Here is a 17,500-nt window from a genome sequence, read left to right on the forward strand (position 1 = left end):
GCTTTTCCTACTCTCGTTTCATCTAGTGTTCTCCTCACTTCATCTATTGTAATCTCTCTCTCATTCTCATCTACCATCATTGGCACCTCAACACCTGGAACAGCAATTATATCTACCTCCCTATTATCCTCAACATTCAGTAAACTTTCAAAATATTCCGCCCACCTTTTCCTTGCCTTCTCTCCTTTCAACAACCTTCCATTTCCATCTTTCACTGTCTCTTCAATTCTTGAAGAGTTTTATGAAAACTTAAAGTGTCTTCTAAAAAAAAAGGGGTGGAGGGGGGGGGGGGCTAATTGTGAGTCTTCAGAGTGTTATACTTGGACACCATGAATGCTTCCAACCATTATTTTATTTACTTTTTTTTTTGAGTAATTTATTACCTCATCCAAAGAAGTTGGGAGTAGGATGTGTTTTCGGCCCTGTTTGTCCGTTTGTCTGTTTATTCATGAACAACTTCCTGCCCACAATTTTACTTCCAGAGTAGTGAAATAGTGAGACTTTCAGGGATTAATTGATATGGTGAGACGTTGAAGTGATTCAATTTTGAAAGTCCTAGGTCAAAGGTAAAGGTTAAAGGTCGAGCATAATATCAACCAAAATGGATTATTAGAAATTTAAGTTGGTTTCGAAAAATTTGTACTGAGTTTTAAGAGCGAAGATCATCAACAATTTATGTGAAGTGAAGGATAATTTTGCTATCTATTTGAATATAAAAGAAATTATTTGTAATCTAAAATTATGAAGAATATCTCAAATGAATATCCAGATCAATACTTTCCAGCCAACTATTAGCATCAACCACTGAAGAATTCTGGTATATCTTATTCAATGCAGTACATTATACAAGTTAGAATATTCCAGGTTTCTTCTAATATGTATTCGATAAGAGCTACTCCTAGTAACATTGGTAGTTGGTTGTCCAGAACACCAACCCCCCGTTGGGATACTACCGCTTTTGACTGGCAGACAGTACTAAATTGGATCCTTCTCCCTGGTTACCGCTATTTTTTTTCTTTTGCCTACGCATACACAGAATAGTCTGGCCTATTCTTCCCACATTCTCCTCTTTCCTCATACACCTTCGCTCAAGGGGTTAACTACTGTACTGTAATTGTTCTGTGGCTACTCCTCTTGGTAAGGGTAGAAGAGATTCCTTACCTATGGTAAGCAGCTCTTCTAGGAGGACACTCCAAAATCAAACCATCGTTCTCTAGTCTTGGCAGTGCCATAAACTCTGTACCATGGTCTTCCAATGTGTTGGGTTAGAGTTCTCTTGCTTAAGGGTACAGTACACTCAGACACACTATTCTATCTTATTTCTCTTCCTCTTGTTTTTTTTAAGTTTTTATATTACATAGATGAAATTTATTTGAATTTTTACTATTCTTAGAATATTTTATTTTAATTGTTCATTACTTCTCTTGTAGTATATTTATTTCCTTAATTCCTATTATCACAGGGCTGTTTTTCCCTGTTGGAGCCCTTGGGCTTATAGAATCCTGATTTTTCAACTAGGGTTGTAGCTTGGCAAGTAATAATAATAATAATAATAATAATAATAAAGCATATGACTTAAAATTACAATACACTGACTCAATTAAACTGTTTCAACATTAGCATTTGAAGTATGAGAGAGAGAGAGAGAGAGAGAGAGAGAGAGAGAGAGAGAGAGAGAGAGACCCTATAGCTATATGTCATCACTTTGCATCTTAAATCAAAAGTACTTGCACCAGGAAATTAGAAATTTAGTTTTCTGAAATGATACAGATATTGAAAATAGTGAGAGAAAGAAATAGCATGGAAACATAGGAAGCAGCACAAGAGTTTAAATTTACAAGGGAACAGAAAGAGATTCGCTGGAAGCGAGGAAAAAATTATAAAAAATGACCGGACGGCGAAGGTGAAAACTGAATATACAAGGAGGCAAAACATCAAGATGATTTTCAAAATTAAAAGATAGGATTTAATTATGGTTAATACCTTGAATTACAGTATGTATATATATATATATATATATATATATAGCGCCCAATAACTCTATACTCCGTAATATATAATATATTTACGAAAATCATATTAGGCAGAATAATAAGACTGCGAGACTTTAATCAACCTAGAGATCAGGCAAGCATTAGAAGTGGGTATTCAACAACTGACCATGTCCATGTCATCAGCCAACTAATGGAAAAATCAACAGAGTTTGCCAATCAAAATCTCAGCAGTAATGAAATTCTTTCAATAGAAGAACCTTATGTTAGAACACTTGAAGATTTACAGGAAGTTCAGCAATCCTGAAAATACACAAATATTTTGATTAAAGTAAGTTTTAAAGAATTTAGAATGGGAAAATGTAGAGATTATTATAAATGGGGAATACCTTAACAACTTAAAACATGCATATGACATAGTTGTCTTTAGTGAATCATGGGAGGAATTACAAAAGATAGAACATTTGAATAGAGAAAGCAGAAATGTAGTACTGAAAATGAATATGAGTAAAGTTAGGATAATATATATTGCTATCATGTCTGCTGACTGCAATCACCATCCACCCCCTTTCTTTTGCCGAATAACTCTTCCCCTCCATTCCCTTCCACTTTACTCCCCTCTCCATTATTTCCTATAGGATTTGGCAATCACTTGTTTGATTATATTAGACTTTAAATGTAACAAAATGCGAATTAAACTTAGATAGAGGCATCACTATTCAAGCTTGATTTAGCAATTACTCAATCAAACCAGAAAACAGAAGCAAAATTAAGCTGTAAAATTCTTTCTAATCTTAATGACGTCAAACAAGTATTTTCTGAATAAAAAATAAGAATTTTGTAATCAGAACCCATACATCTAATAAAATATGGTAATAAAACATATTATAATGGACTGTCTATATATTTTGAAGAACATATATTTTCAATCCGGTTAGAAATAAAAAAGTCTGCATGAACATAATCCCTCACCAATGTTCATATTCTAAAGCATACTTTTGTTTCAAGGCGGTAAAAAGAAAAAAAAAAAGAAAAAAAAAGAAAAAAAAAACTTCAGATATCTATAATACATAAAATTTTAATTTCCTTTGATTCCACCATAACATACAGAAAGACACACACACACACACCCATATCATACTGTTTGTATATATATATTTATATATATATATATATATATATATATATAAATATATATATATATATATATATATATATAAATATATATATATAAATATATATATATATATATATATATATATATATGCACAAGATGCAATGTTACCTCCAGGGTAAAAAAAAAGCAAGTAATCCGACTAAGACGATTATCTTTGTATGCCAACAATGAAAATGCAGAGACAACAATAAGAGTCATGGGTGAATCTCCAGAGATTGTTAATGAATATACGTACTTAAGACAGACAGTGCTTCCCCAGTACACGAGATATAAATTAAAAGAATGATACGCATTTGATGGAGAGCATTTGGTAAAGAAAATAAGATCATGGAAAGTAAAATGCCACTTCCTTTAAAAAGGAAAGTATCTAATAAGATAGTACTACCAGTATTAACTTACTAATGCCTTAGAACATAAGCTAGTTACAACTAAAAGAGTTATAGAATGAATAATGATGGGAATAATACTAAGAGTAACATGGATACGTGACCAAGTAGAGGATATTTTAGCATGTAAGATAAAGAAATGGACATGGGCAGGGCTTATAATAAGAATGACAGATAACAGATAGTTATCAAGAATAACATAATGTGTCCCTAGCGATTGTAAAAGAAGCAGGGGAAGGAAGGGAATACGATGGATTGACGAACTAAGAAAGTTAGCAGGTGTGATTTAGCACAGAAATTTCCTGCATAGCCTAGAGAGAGAGAGAGAGAGAGAGAGAGAGGAGAGAGAGAGAGAGAGAGGTTCGATGCACTCTACTTCTCTCTCGCAATGTTTCACTTTCAAACATTGCTTAACGCGATTCACCATTGTCAGTTCTTTCCAATACCGAACCAAATAAAAGTTCTTCAGCAAAACACAACTCTGCTTCTCGGCTTGCTCCTATCGTTATACCAGAAAGCGTTCAGCCATCCTCTGTTACTGTTAATGGAAGAATTCCACAAAAAATAATGGAAATCAGGTCGATTACAAAAGGAGATGACGTGTTAACACAGCTGTGATAGATGTCTTGAACACGACTTTTCCCAGATCTCTTCAACTTGTCATAGTCAATCTAGCGGCTTTAGCACCTTCTATCAATAGTGAATTCCGAATCTCCTGTTTTAATCCTATTTATAATAAATTCTCACAATCCTTGTGATCCTATAATACTTTATTCAGATAGGTAAAGTTCAAAGTTGTATCATCTCTCAATTAAACTACCAAATTATAGCTTGTATTTCTCACAAATGGAGCTATGTAGCCTCTGTTCTTACTAGCTATTTTGTGTGATTTACAAGTGAGCGTTATATCATAAGTGTATATCATAATAGTAAATTATACTTTAATGTTTGATGTTCTCTTTTAAAGTCGAAACCAGGATATTAATGTTGTAAGTGACCTTCTCAAGGCCTAATTAAGATTTGTCTGAAGATCAGTTAAATCCCTTGAATTCATAAAAGAATGTGCAAGAAAAGAGCACTAAGGGTATATATATATATATATATATACATATATATATATATATATATATATGTATATATTATATACATATATATATAGTACATTTATATATATATATATATATATATGCTGTGTCATAAAATATTTTAGGCATCTAACAATACATTAAGTTTTTATATGCAAGTATAAACAAATTGTATAATTTCTCTTAAAAAGGGTTTTTTTTTTTCACCTAACGTGAAATACGACCATGTGTTAAAACATAATAATGTATAGAATGAAGTCATTTCAGCTTTGTTTCACGCAACAAGTATTTGTAAAGGGAGGAATTCACCCACCAAAAATATCATATTACATACTGTAAATATACATAGAAAAGGGATTATGTATATCTGGGTTTTATTTTAATACAGAAAATAACTGGGCTAAAAGATGTACAAAATGGAATTTTTATTGAACAGTTCTAAAATTAGATTTGATACATACTTAGAATTCAGTGTATTGTAAATAACGTTAGTTTTTTTTATATTTTATTTAAATTTGTGAGTAAAATTATGTGTGTATTAGTGCAGTCTTGAAAGAAAGAATTCAATCACCACAATGACTGTAGATAACCAATGTGTGATGATGATTATCATTATAATCATCAATATTTTCATCATTATTACCTCCAGAAAAGATATCATTAAATCGATTCGGTTCATTTATTTACTTATTTATTTATTTGTTTATTTATTTATTTATTTGTCTGTGGACAGAATTACGTGGAAACTATCCAACGGATTTTGACGGAATTTTCACTACAGATAGAATTTACGTCATGGACGATCCCATTGGATTTTGAAGATAATCTGAATCTGCATCCGGATTCTAGGTCTGGATTTGCATTTTTGGCGATCTACAGTTACATGTAAAGGGAGTTGTGAAACTGGTTAAACGTTGCACGAGTAGAGGAATCAACGGTCATCATGTGAAAAAAAAGAAGTGTTCTGTCCGTAGACTTGAATCAAATGTTGACAATAATCTTTGGCGATTGGTCCCGTTATGATATGTTCTGTTCAGAAAACGTTAAATATTATCGTAAATAATCAATAAGTGTCTTTTTCAACTTATTATAAAAAAAAAATCTATGATCACGAACTGTAAAACAAAAGTATCATTAGCCATTTCCAATCCATAATGTTTTCCTTGAATATTTGCCTATTTTCAATTAACTTTCTATGATAATATTGAACTTTTGTTTCCTAATAAATCTAACTGGTGCTATTTCATGAAAATTGCACAAGCCCTTGCAAACTAAATTCACATTTAATGTTAAAGGAAGAATGAAATGTATAATTCTTTACACCTGGAGAGAGAGAGAGAGAGATGAGAGAGAGAGAGAGAGAGAGAGAGAGAGAGAGATTATTAGCTGAGATATCAAGATAAATGAAAAATACCCCAATTATATTTGCAACTGATCACCTTTGAATAAACCAATTAAAAGGATAAATTGTACAGACCAAATGTAACCCACTTCAATGAAACATTAGGATACAAGAGCTTTTAGTGTAAGAGAGATATAGGATATATTTCCCGTCTTATTTTACAGGATATTGATATTATAAGAGTCCATGATGATAAAGACTGTAAACAAAGTACCTCATCTGAGAAGATAAGAATAGTTTGTGTTAATTGTGTAATTCGGAGGTAATTATATCTGTTTAAGAAGTGGTCCATAATCAAGGCTTAGTTTGGAGATTAGTTTGATCTAATTATTAATATTATTATTATTATTATTATTATTATTATTATTATTATTATTATTATTATTATTATTACCAGAAGTAAAAGAGAAAACGACAAGCAAAGATCTGATGGCTAATAAAGGAAAAATATGAAATATAGAAGATATAGAAGATAAATTTAAGATAAAAATGTATAAGATATAAATATATGAAATATAAAGAAATAATTATTCCTATCAGTGTTAACCTTACATAACACGTTTACGACTCCGTGCAAAAGATGTACGAAAACGAGTAAATTCTAAACTAACGTAAAACAGGAGAAAACAGATCTTGCAAAAATTGCAAAAATTTCAATAGAGGAGAAAGAAAAGGATTTTGCAGATTTGATCTATTTGCAAAACCCTATTATTCTATATTCTCTAAGGTTACTAGATGTATGAAATTATATATTTTGCTTTTTAAGAGAGAGAGAGAGAGAGAGAGAGAGAGAGAGAGAGAGAGAGAGATTTTATTAGAATTTGAATCGAGAAAATCTGATTATTTTGAGAGTTAGAGAGGGATTGATTCTCTCTCTCTCTCTCTCTCTCTCTCTCTCTCTCTCTCTCTCTCTCTCTCATTAAAGTATGCGCGATTTTTCCAATCAATTTAAATTTTGTAGAGGTGTTTAGTTTTGCCTAAAATATAATATAACATTATATCCAAGTTGAATTTAATCAAAATCGTATTACTGTAATGTGATATTCAAGGAATATTTTTCATTAATCATTGATCTATTGCCAAGTTCTTTATCATAAATCCCAAAGAAAGAAACGTTGAAAATTTCCATACTCTGAAAAACGTTTAGAGAACCTCGTTTCTCTCCTTATTTCTTCCAGTAGCTTTCTTACAAGAAACGGCCATTAGGGTAAAGCAAAATTTTATTCCTCTTGTTGCAAGGAATAGAAACTCCGTTCAGGTGAACAGTTTTGCTTTTGCTGTGTTAAATATAATGTGAAAATGTTGTGGGGTATTTCATTTGTTTTATAAATTATTAGAAGATCAAAAAGGAATCATTAACTGGAATCGTAAAATTAAGGATACTTTAATAAGCAGTGAAAAAAAAAATTAGATCTCGTAAGAAAATGTTGAAGCAACATTCTAATTACTGAAGCGGAAATGTTGAAAGTTAAAGGAAAAATGTGAAGAAATTTTGAAGTGAAGAATGATAGGAATTGTTTAAAGTCATAATTAACCCTAAAAAAAAAAAGTCTGATAAACAGGTGTAATAGATCTTAAATTACTTCTGACTCTTACGTTTGTTTAATACTTTATCTTATTCTTTAAAATACGAAAAACAGAATATTCCTACAATGGAAAATTTAAATTCCTTTACCCGTCGTTTAGAAATTACGGAGTTCCAGGAAAGCTCGAATGGTTCCAGCGTTTTTCCAATCTATTAAAAACTCAAAGACGCAACTACTTCCCTGACTTAGTTAGCTGCCTTATTTAAGAGTAAAATTAAAATTTGCTAACGAACAGAATAGAAATTTTTCCATTGTAATTTGAGACAAATTTTGTTTCCTGAGGGACATTTTGCTTCTGAAGAAATAGATCAGTTTTGGATATGGAGATCTATCACAAAACATAACAAGGACTCTCCACCAAAACTATTCTATTGACTTTCATGTTCTTTCATCATAAGGATTTTTGTGCATTGTCATGGAAATTACTAATGAACTGATCCCAAAAAACAAATTGTGGCCCTCCTTTTGATTTGATTGTCTCCTTTGGATGATTTATTTTGGTGGAAAACATTGACCTCTGTCAAATTGAGTTGATCCAAAGCTTCCCAAACAATGAATATCTTCCAGTAATGGCGGACAGTAATGGCAGAGAGTTACAAAAATTTTGGATGTCTCAAAGATCTTTTAGTCCATCCGTAGAGAATCCATTTGCTCTTTGGGAGAGCGGTTTAGTTTAAGCATATAGAATGTTTTTATGACCTTGTCTTAACTTATTCATGAACATGTTTACCATGTTGCTGTTTACTACATCCGCTGGAAGTCTATTCCAAATATTTGCTATTTTGCATATAATAAATTGCCACATTGAGTGGTAGTGTATCTTTTCAATTCCAGCTTGTATTCGTTACCTCTGAACTTATTTGTACTAAGCGTGATTAAAATTTTTGTAATATACATTTGTTATTCCTTTAAAAATTTTGAATGCCTCGATTAACTGTCTCCTTAGTCGTCGAGTTGGAGATCAATCAAATAAGTTAAAACATTCCATCCACCGTCTATATCCAAATTACCTTAGTATTGGACCTAGTTTGGTGACCCTATCTTTAGCTGGTTCCAGTCTATCTATATCCTTCGGAATACTTGGAGCCCAGAATTGGACTCCGTATTCTAGATGGGGTCTTACTAGTGAAGTGTACAGCTGTAGTACAGTGTCTTTGTTTCTGTATAAGAATTGTCTCTTTGTGAGTTTCTCTGCTTTCTTTTCAGCTTTTATGCTCTGTTTGGAGAACTTCAAATCCTTGTTGATAATAATACCGAGATCCTCCTCCTGGTCCACACTTTCTATTTCACTACCCAACGAGTGATGAGTAAACTGACTGTAGGTTACTGTAACGTAAGTGAATGACTTTACATTTCCTACAGTTGAAAGGCCTTTGCTATTTTGTGGATCATTCCCCTAGCTTCATTAGATCCTCGCTTAAGTCTTCTACGCCTTGTGAGTTCGCAGCATTTATGCCTAATTTAGTATCGTCGACAAATTTGGCTATTCTACTGGTTGATCTTAAACCTCTGTCGTTAATGTAGATCAGAAATAGCAATGGTTCAAGGACAGATCCTTTTACGTCTCAACATTTCCCTCTTCGACATGAGGTTATAAAACGGCAGAGGAATGGAATTCGATGTATCAGTGAGTATCATCGTACATGAAATGGTCCTGGAAGATGTAAACAAACATTTATGTGTGGGTTTACTTAGGATTTCCTGCAAATAATCAAGTAATTTGATTATCTAAGATTTTGGATGTTATCAGGTCAAAACTAAAAGTTTTTTCATTTTTATTTCTGGTGGATTATTTTGGAATAAGTAACATGAATTCAAATAGTAAATTTGCTTCATTGGGTATTATTATTATTATTATTATTATTATCATTATTATTATTATTATTATTATTATTATTATTATTATTATTATTATTATTATTATTATTATTTTATTATTATTATTATTATTATTATTATTATTCTAAATCCAAATAATAAATTTAAATCTTAGCGCAATATCTTCTTCTTCTTCTTCTTCTTCTTCTTCTTCTTCTTCTTCTTCTTCTTCTTCTTCTTCTTCTTCTTATTATTATTATTATTATTATTATTATTATTATTTTTATTATTATTATTATTGTTATTATTATTATTATTATTATTATTATTATTATTATTATTATTATTATTATTATTATTATTATTTGATACCTGAATAGAGAACCCAATTAGGTTATTACCTTCAAAAGCTCAACTTACAAAAGCAAATCTAATTTTCTGTACCTGTCTCCAGAAATATATCAATTGGGCGAATATGAAATTTAAAAAAAAATCACTAATAAGAGGAGCAAAGATAAAGGAAAATTATTTATCGAAATCCAGAACTGATTAATTCCATCTAATTAGATATTCCCTAAAATATTTGTATGAAAACATTTAGAATTTTTCCTAAAAGTCCTATTAGAAGAGGATCATGTCTATTAATAGATAATAAACACAGAAATAACTAATTGCTTTACTTCATTGGGAAACTGAAATGTATAGACTCAGCCATGGAGACCAATATTTCTTTATTCGATCGTTCGTTCGTTTGAGATTTCCCTGCACGGGCTCTTGCGTTGGCAGCCCGTAAGAAAGAAAGAATTCGATAAAGAAGCCTAATAGTGAACAAGAAATAAAATCTTGGTTTGGGAAAATGGTTCCGATCAGATTTACGTTAGAGTTAAACAATCAATATCACGATAAAGATGAAAAGCCTAAATTTCTGTTGAAATTAAACAGCACAGAATTTCGCTAAATTAAAACATCACAGAATTTCATTAAAGTTAAATTACAAATTTACGTTGAAATGAAGTGAATGAGACCGGCTAAAGGGAACACGAAAACCAGGAATTTTTTATTCTCTCTACTTACACTAAATACTGGACATATTAATTTGAAATGCAGAAATGAACTAATTATTCATGAATATCCACGAATCTATAAAATAATTTAAATAACAAATCCATTGATACCTTAAATGTAAAGTAACTCTTTACAAAATATATTTTTTTCATTTTTAGATCCAATTGTTTTAAAAACATAATTATTAATAAAACCATCAAAGAATAAATAAATTAATAAATAAACAAATCAAACCATTCAAGATATAATCCCAAAAGTCATGATTTTCTTAATTAAACGTTTTGATTCGATGCCATTTATTAAAAGAAGATTCCAGTTTTGAAAAAAAAATAATTGCCAAAAATACACATTTTCGTATCTATTTAAGAACAATGGAATCCATTAAACTAATATAGAAAACTTCGTAAAGTTTTGGAAAAACTTCATTCGATTTTTATGAGAATATCCTGACATTACGCAAATCTTAAACTTTACACAAATGTGAAGTTTTGTCTATTTTTTTTTCTTTTTTATCTTTTTTTTCTCTTTTTTTTTGATAAATGCGGTTTTATTAATAAAATTATTCTTATTTTGTTGTCTTTTCGTGTTTGACCATGTACCGCGCGTTTTTCATACACGCTCATACACGCTCATACACTGCAATGCTCTCGCTTCCACCCACACTGATAATAATAGACAAACACCAATATGGTAACGTAGCTGTTGGGTTCTAAGGCATTGGGCACAACTCCCCATACGAATTTTTTAGCCGTACATGTCTGACAATTTTTCAGTTGTAGCCATGAACTCTTGCGATGTAAGGCCTTGGGCACAAATGGCCGTACTACCAGCTACGGGGGATACGGGCAAAATTTGTGTGAAATCGTAGGTGTGACGCAAGGGGCACACAACAGTCTTTGACCTCGTAGCCCGCCGTATACCAGGCGCAGAATCTGCAAGTACTTCCTTTAATTCCGTACGACGAACGTGCGTGGTTCGTACTTGTGACGCAAGTTACACCCAAATTACACGCACTACCAATGTGCGGAGGTCATGCCACAGAAAATCCTACGGCACGTAAGTTGCATATAAGTCACATTCACGGCTTACTTGCGTCAAACGTGCATCCTGTCTGCGACTACAGATTTTCTTGATGGCCGCAGAACATTTTAGTGCAGCGAGTGAGGATTCTGCGGCTGGTATACGGTGGGCTACGAGGTCAAAGACTGTTGCGTGCCCCTTGAGTCACACCCACGATTTCACACAAATTTTGCCCGTACCCCCAGTAGCTGGTAGTACGGCCAGTTGTGCCCAACGCCTAATATAGAGTCGAGGTGTATGCAATTGATGTTTATTCAACAGATAACGAGTTTGTACACAAGTAGTTGAGAACTAAAATGTCTCAACATTTCAAACGATATGAAAAATGCGATAGCAAGCTTAAACAAATTTTTCTATTATCAGTGAGAGAGAGAGAGAGAGAGAGAGAGAGAGAGAGAGAGAGAGAGAGAGAGAGAGAGAGAGAGATAAAAAAAACAATAGCATTATAGTGTATGAACTTGTATGAAACACTTTCATTTGAAATCATTGTTAGCTTTAGACAAAATAACATTACTAGGTTACTGATTGTAAATTAATATTGGTTCCATATATCACTGTAAGATAAGGGAAAGGGAAATTGATAGATATTTGGAACAAATTAAGTATAAAATCCTCTAAGTATTCGAGGCCTCTTAGATATGCAGTCACAAATATTTAGAAGATAAGATTACTAGAATAGATGAGGTTATAACCTTTATTTTTTTAAGGTCACTAATCTTAAGCAAGAACTAAAAAAAAAAAGTATATTTTCTTGTTACAAAACCTCTCGAAGATTAAACATTCAAGCTCTTCTTAGACAAAGACACTCCAAACTCTAACCATTGTTCTCTAGTGTTGGGTTGCCATAGCCTCTGTACCATGGTCTTCCACTGTCTTGGGATAGAGTTATCTTGCTTGAGGGTACACTCGGTCACATTATTTTATCTTATTTCTCTTCCTCTTGCATTTTTTATAGTTTATAAATAAGAGATCTATTGTAATGTTACTGTTTTTAAGATATTCTCTTTCAATTGTTTATTACTTCTCATATAGTTTATTCATTTCCTTATTTCATTTCCTCACTGTGCTATTTTTTTCCAGTTGGACCCCTAGGGCTTATACCTTCCTTGCTTTTCCAACTAGGGGTGTTGCTTAGATTATAATAACAATAATAATAATTTCACACCAGCTTCAATTTTTGGAATCAGTTAAATGTGAAGAACCGTATTGGGAATTCCCCAAACCCTCTACCCAAACCACAGTTAAGATATAGTATCAAGATATATTATTGAGATATAGTAATGACATATAGAAAGATATCGTAAGATTGGTACTGTTCCCCAGGATCCGACCACAAAATTCTGATGTACAGTAGATATTACTAAGTTTCCATGTTATTTAATTTGCCGCTATCTAAATAGGCAATGCTTTGGGAAACTACTAGAATTACAGTAGATATATATATATGTATATATATATATATATATATATATATATATATATATATATATATATATATATATATATATATCTATATATATATATACCTAATTCATGTATATAGATGTGTGTTGTATGTCAAGGTAAATGAACTTAATATTCATGAGTGTTCCACAAAAACCTATATCTCAGCAAATTATTGTGCAAGATTGCATTTTGGTATTGGAGGGAGTTTAGTTGCCTTTGGGCGCTCGAGTTGATTCTCAAATATGAAATACGTGACAATTGATAACTTTTTTACATGTGTTTGTTTTTCTTGTATGTGTACATCCTGAAATTACTTTTGGTTACTTAATTAGAAATTATTTCCTTCTTTGAAGAGAATTAGCAGAACTATATTACGTAACTACAAAATCGAAATTAGCAATAAACATCAGTTAGAATTTCATTATCTCTCCTCTCCTAACAAACTGGGAACCATAAATTCGCAAAGTTGGCCATAATTATGATGCAAACATTACGAAACACGCAGCTGTTGTTAAGGGCAGAGAGAGAGAGAGAGAGAGAGAGAGAGAGAGAGAGAGAGAGAGAGAGAGAGAGAGAGAGAATCAATCAGCGTATTCATTTCCATCAAGAACAGAATTAAAAAAGCCTTGATTATTCACCTGAACTTTCAATAGAGCTGAATACTTTTACGAACGGTCCACACCAGGACCCTCCAACCATTTCTGGCTATATTCCAGTTGTGGCTCAGAAATCTCAACAAATAAATAAATTTTCTAATTAATAATAATTTGTTTCCAAGAAACAAATGAAACTCAACCTTTCCAAATTCTGCTTCGAGAGAATCTTGCCTCAAAACGATTTCAGTCTCATGAAAATAAACTTGTTTCTACCTTTTTTTTCTTTTTCTTTTTTTTTTTGTATTTTATTGTTTTAAAATTAATATTTTTCGCCCCATCCTGTCCTCCATCCAGATAATTTCATTAACATTAATTTTGTTAGACGTAATCTCATTCATTGTTTACTTTCAACTTTTACAAAAGTTCCCCCTTTATGGAGTCTACCTTCCACATAACATTTATGATTCTTTTTGTGAATATTTATATATATATATATATATATATATATATATATATATATATATATATATATATATATATACATATATATATATATATATATATATATATACATATATATATATATATATATACAGTATATATACATATATATATATATATATATATATATATATATTTATATATATGTATATATATATATATATATATATATATATATATATATATATATATATGTATATATATATATATATATATATATATATATATATATATATATATTTATATATATATATATATATATATATATATATATATATATATATATATATATATATATATATATATTTATATTTATATTTATATATATATAATTATAAATATAAATATATATATATATACGTATATATATATATATATATATATATGTGTGTGTGTGTGTGTGTGTGTGTGTATGTATGTGTGTATGTGTGTGTGGTTAAAGGGTTTCATATCACCATGATCAATCAGCTGTACTAGTCAGGGCCACCCATACTAGATTGGTTTGCTGTGAGAAATCAGACTAAAGTTTCTTACCATCGTCAATCCGCTGTGGCTAGCGTGGTGATAAAAAATGGCTAAACTCCAGACATTACCAGGGACATGTGTGAGGCCTTTGTCCTGCAGTGGATCAAAAGTGGCTACATTTGTTTTGTTGTTGTATATATACTGTATATACATAAAGGCGTGAATTACTTTTAGTAATTCACGCAATCTTCATAAGTATTGACTTGTAAGTCTAATTGGGAGACAGTAATACGAATTTTGATATTTAAGAAAACCTTAAAATTAAAGAAAACAGTAAACGAATGAATTAAAAAGAAAATAATTGTTGAAAGTATTAATGAAATTATGAAGACAGGAGTAAATCACTTACTGTATAACAAGAATCTGATGTTTAGCAGAATTTAAATAGGATTAAACTCACAGAAGGTCAATTTCTAATTACTATTATTGTCGTTTTTATTCTAATTACATTAATCATTCAAATGATCTTATTTCTATTATTATCTGATCATTAATTGTTTAATGATTTTTTATAATAAAATAATGAACTTTCAGACTGTCATTTATTCTCTGTAACCAGGTATATTTTAAGTTTTCTATATTTCATATTTCAATCAAATGATAACCTATTTTTGACTTGAGAGTAGAAAAGAAGAAAAGAGATCAGTCATTTTGTGTAGAAATGCCGCCAAAGAAATAAAAAAGACTCGGAAATTAACCCTAAAAAAAAAAAAAAAAAAAAAAAAAAAAAAAACGCTCAGAAATCAGCGATCAGAATAAAGGCTCAGATATTAATCCTCAGAAAAAAAGGGTCAGACATTAACCAACAGATCAAAATGCTCAAGAATTAGCCCTCAGAAAAAAGGCTCAGAAATTAACCTTTGGAAAAAGCTCATAAATTAACCCTAGGAAAAAAGGGTCATAAATTAACCCTTGCAATAAAAAGGCTTAGAAATTAGCCCCCTGAAATAAAGGGTCAGAAATTAACCTTCGGATAATGCTCAGAAATTAACCCTCGGAAAATTTCTCAGAAATTACCCCTAAAAAAAAAAAAAAAAAAAACTGAAATCGACACTAAGAATAGACTCTGGAATTAGCTTTCAGAAAAAAAGGCCCAGAAGTCAACATTCAGGATAAATGCTCAGAAATTAACCCTTAGAAAATAGTCTCAGAAGTCAACACTCGGAATCAATGCTCAGAAAGTAACCTTTAGAAAAAAAGCATCAGAAATCAACACTCAGAAAAATAGGCCCCGAAATAAAAAATCAGAATAAAGGCTCAGATGTTAACCCTCAGAAAAAAGGCCCAGAAATCACCACTAAGAATAAACGCACATACATTAACCCTCAGAAAAAACGCTGAGAAATCAACACTCAGAATAAAGGCTCGGAAACTAACCCTCAGAATGAAGGCTCAGAAATCAACACTCGGAAAAAAAGCTCAGAAATTAACCCTCGGAAAAAAAGGCTCAGCAGTAAACACCCCCTTAAAACAGGATCAGAAATCCGCACTCAGAATAAAGGCTCAGAAATTACCCTTCAGAAAAAAACTCAGAATATAGGCTCAGAAACTAACCCTTAGAAAAAAAGCTCATAAATCAATATCCAGACTAAGGACTTAGGAATCAACACTCAGAAAAAAAAGACGCAGCAATAAACTCTCAGAAAAAATGGCTCGGAATTTAACCATCGCAAAAAAAAAGGCTCAGCCATCAGCACTCAAAAAAAAAAAAAATAAAAATAAAAAAAACTGAAATCAACCCACAGAAAAAGGCTCAGAAATCAACCATCTGAAAAAGAAGTTCAACAGTAACCCTTGAAATAACTGCTCAGAATTCAACCCTCGGAAAAAAGGCTCAAAAATCAACGCTCAGAATAAACCCCAGAAATTAAGCCTCCGAAAAAAGGCTCAAAAAACAACACTAAGAGAAAAGGCTCAAAAATTACCATTCGGAAAAAAGAGCACAGAAATCAACCCACAGAAAAAAGGCTCAAAAATCAACACTCAGAATATAGCCCCAGAAATTAAGCCTCCGAAAAAAGGCTCAGAAAACAACACAAAGAGAAAATGCTCAGAAATTAACAATCGGAAAAAAGGACACAGAAATCAATACTCAGAGTAAAGGATAAAAAATTAACCATCAGGAAAAAAGAAATCAGAAATCAACTCTGAAAAAAGGCTCAGAAACAAACACTCAGAAAAAGAGACTAAGAAATTTACCTTCAGAAAAAATGGCTTAGAAACCAACACTCAGAAAAAGGACTAAGAAATTAACCTTCAGAAAAAAATGGCTCAGAAATCAACACTCACAACAAAGGCTCAGAGATCAACACTCAGAATAAATGCTCTTGAATTAACCCACAGGAAAAAGGCTCCGGAATTAACCCCAAGAAAAAGGCTCAGAAATTAACTATCAGAACATAGCAGAATAAAGGCTCAGAGTTTAACATCAGAAAAAGGCTAAAAAGTCAACAATCATAATGAAAGCTCAGAAATTAAGCCTTAGAAAATAACACTCTGAATAAAGGCTCAGAAATAAATCGCAGAAAAGGGCTAAAAATTAACCTTCGGAAAAAAGGCTAGAAATCAAGTCACATCAAAGGCTACGAAATTAATCCTCAAAAAAGGCTCAGAAATCAACACTCAGAAAAGTCTCGGAAAAAATAAGCCTTCAGAAAATAGGCTCAGAAAATAGCTCCAAGAAAAAGGCTCAGAAATTACCCATCAGAATAAAGGTTCAGACATTAACCATCAGAATAAAGACTCAAAACTCAACACTCTGAATGAAGGCTCTGAAATTGGCCCTGAGAAATAATGCTCAGATATTAACCTTCGAAAAAAGGCTCAGAAACTAACCTTTGGA

The sequence above is a fragment of the Palaemon carinicauda genome, chromosome 32 (genome assembly GCF_036898095.1).
Source record: "Palaemon carinicauda isolate YSFRI2023 chromosome 32, ASM3689809v2, whole genome shotgun sequence".
In the NCBI taxonomy this organism is placed as follows: Eukaryota; Metazoa; Arthropoda; class Malacostraca; order Decapoda; family Palaemonidae; genus Palaemon; species Palaemon carinicauda.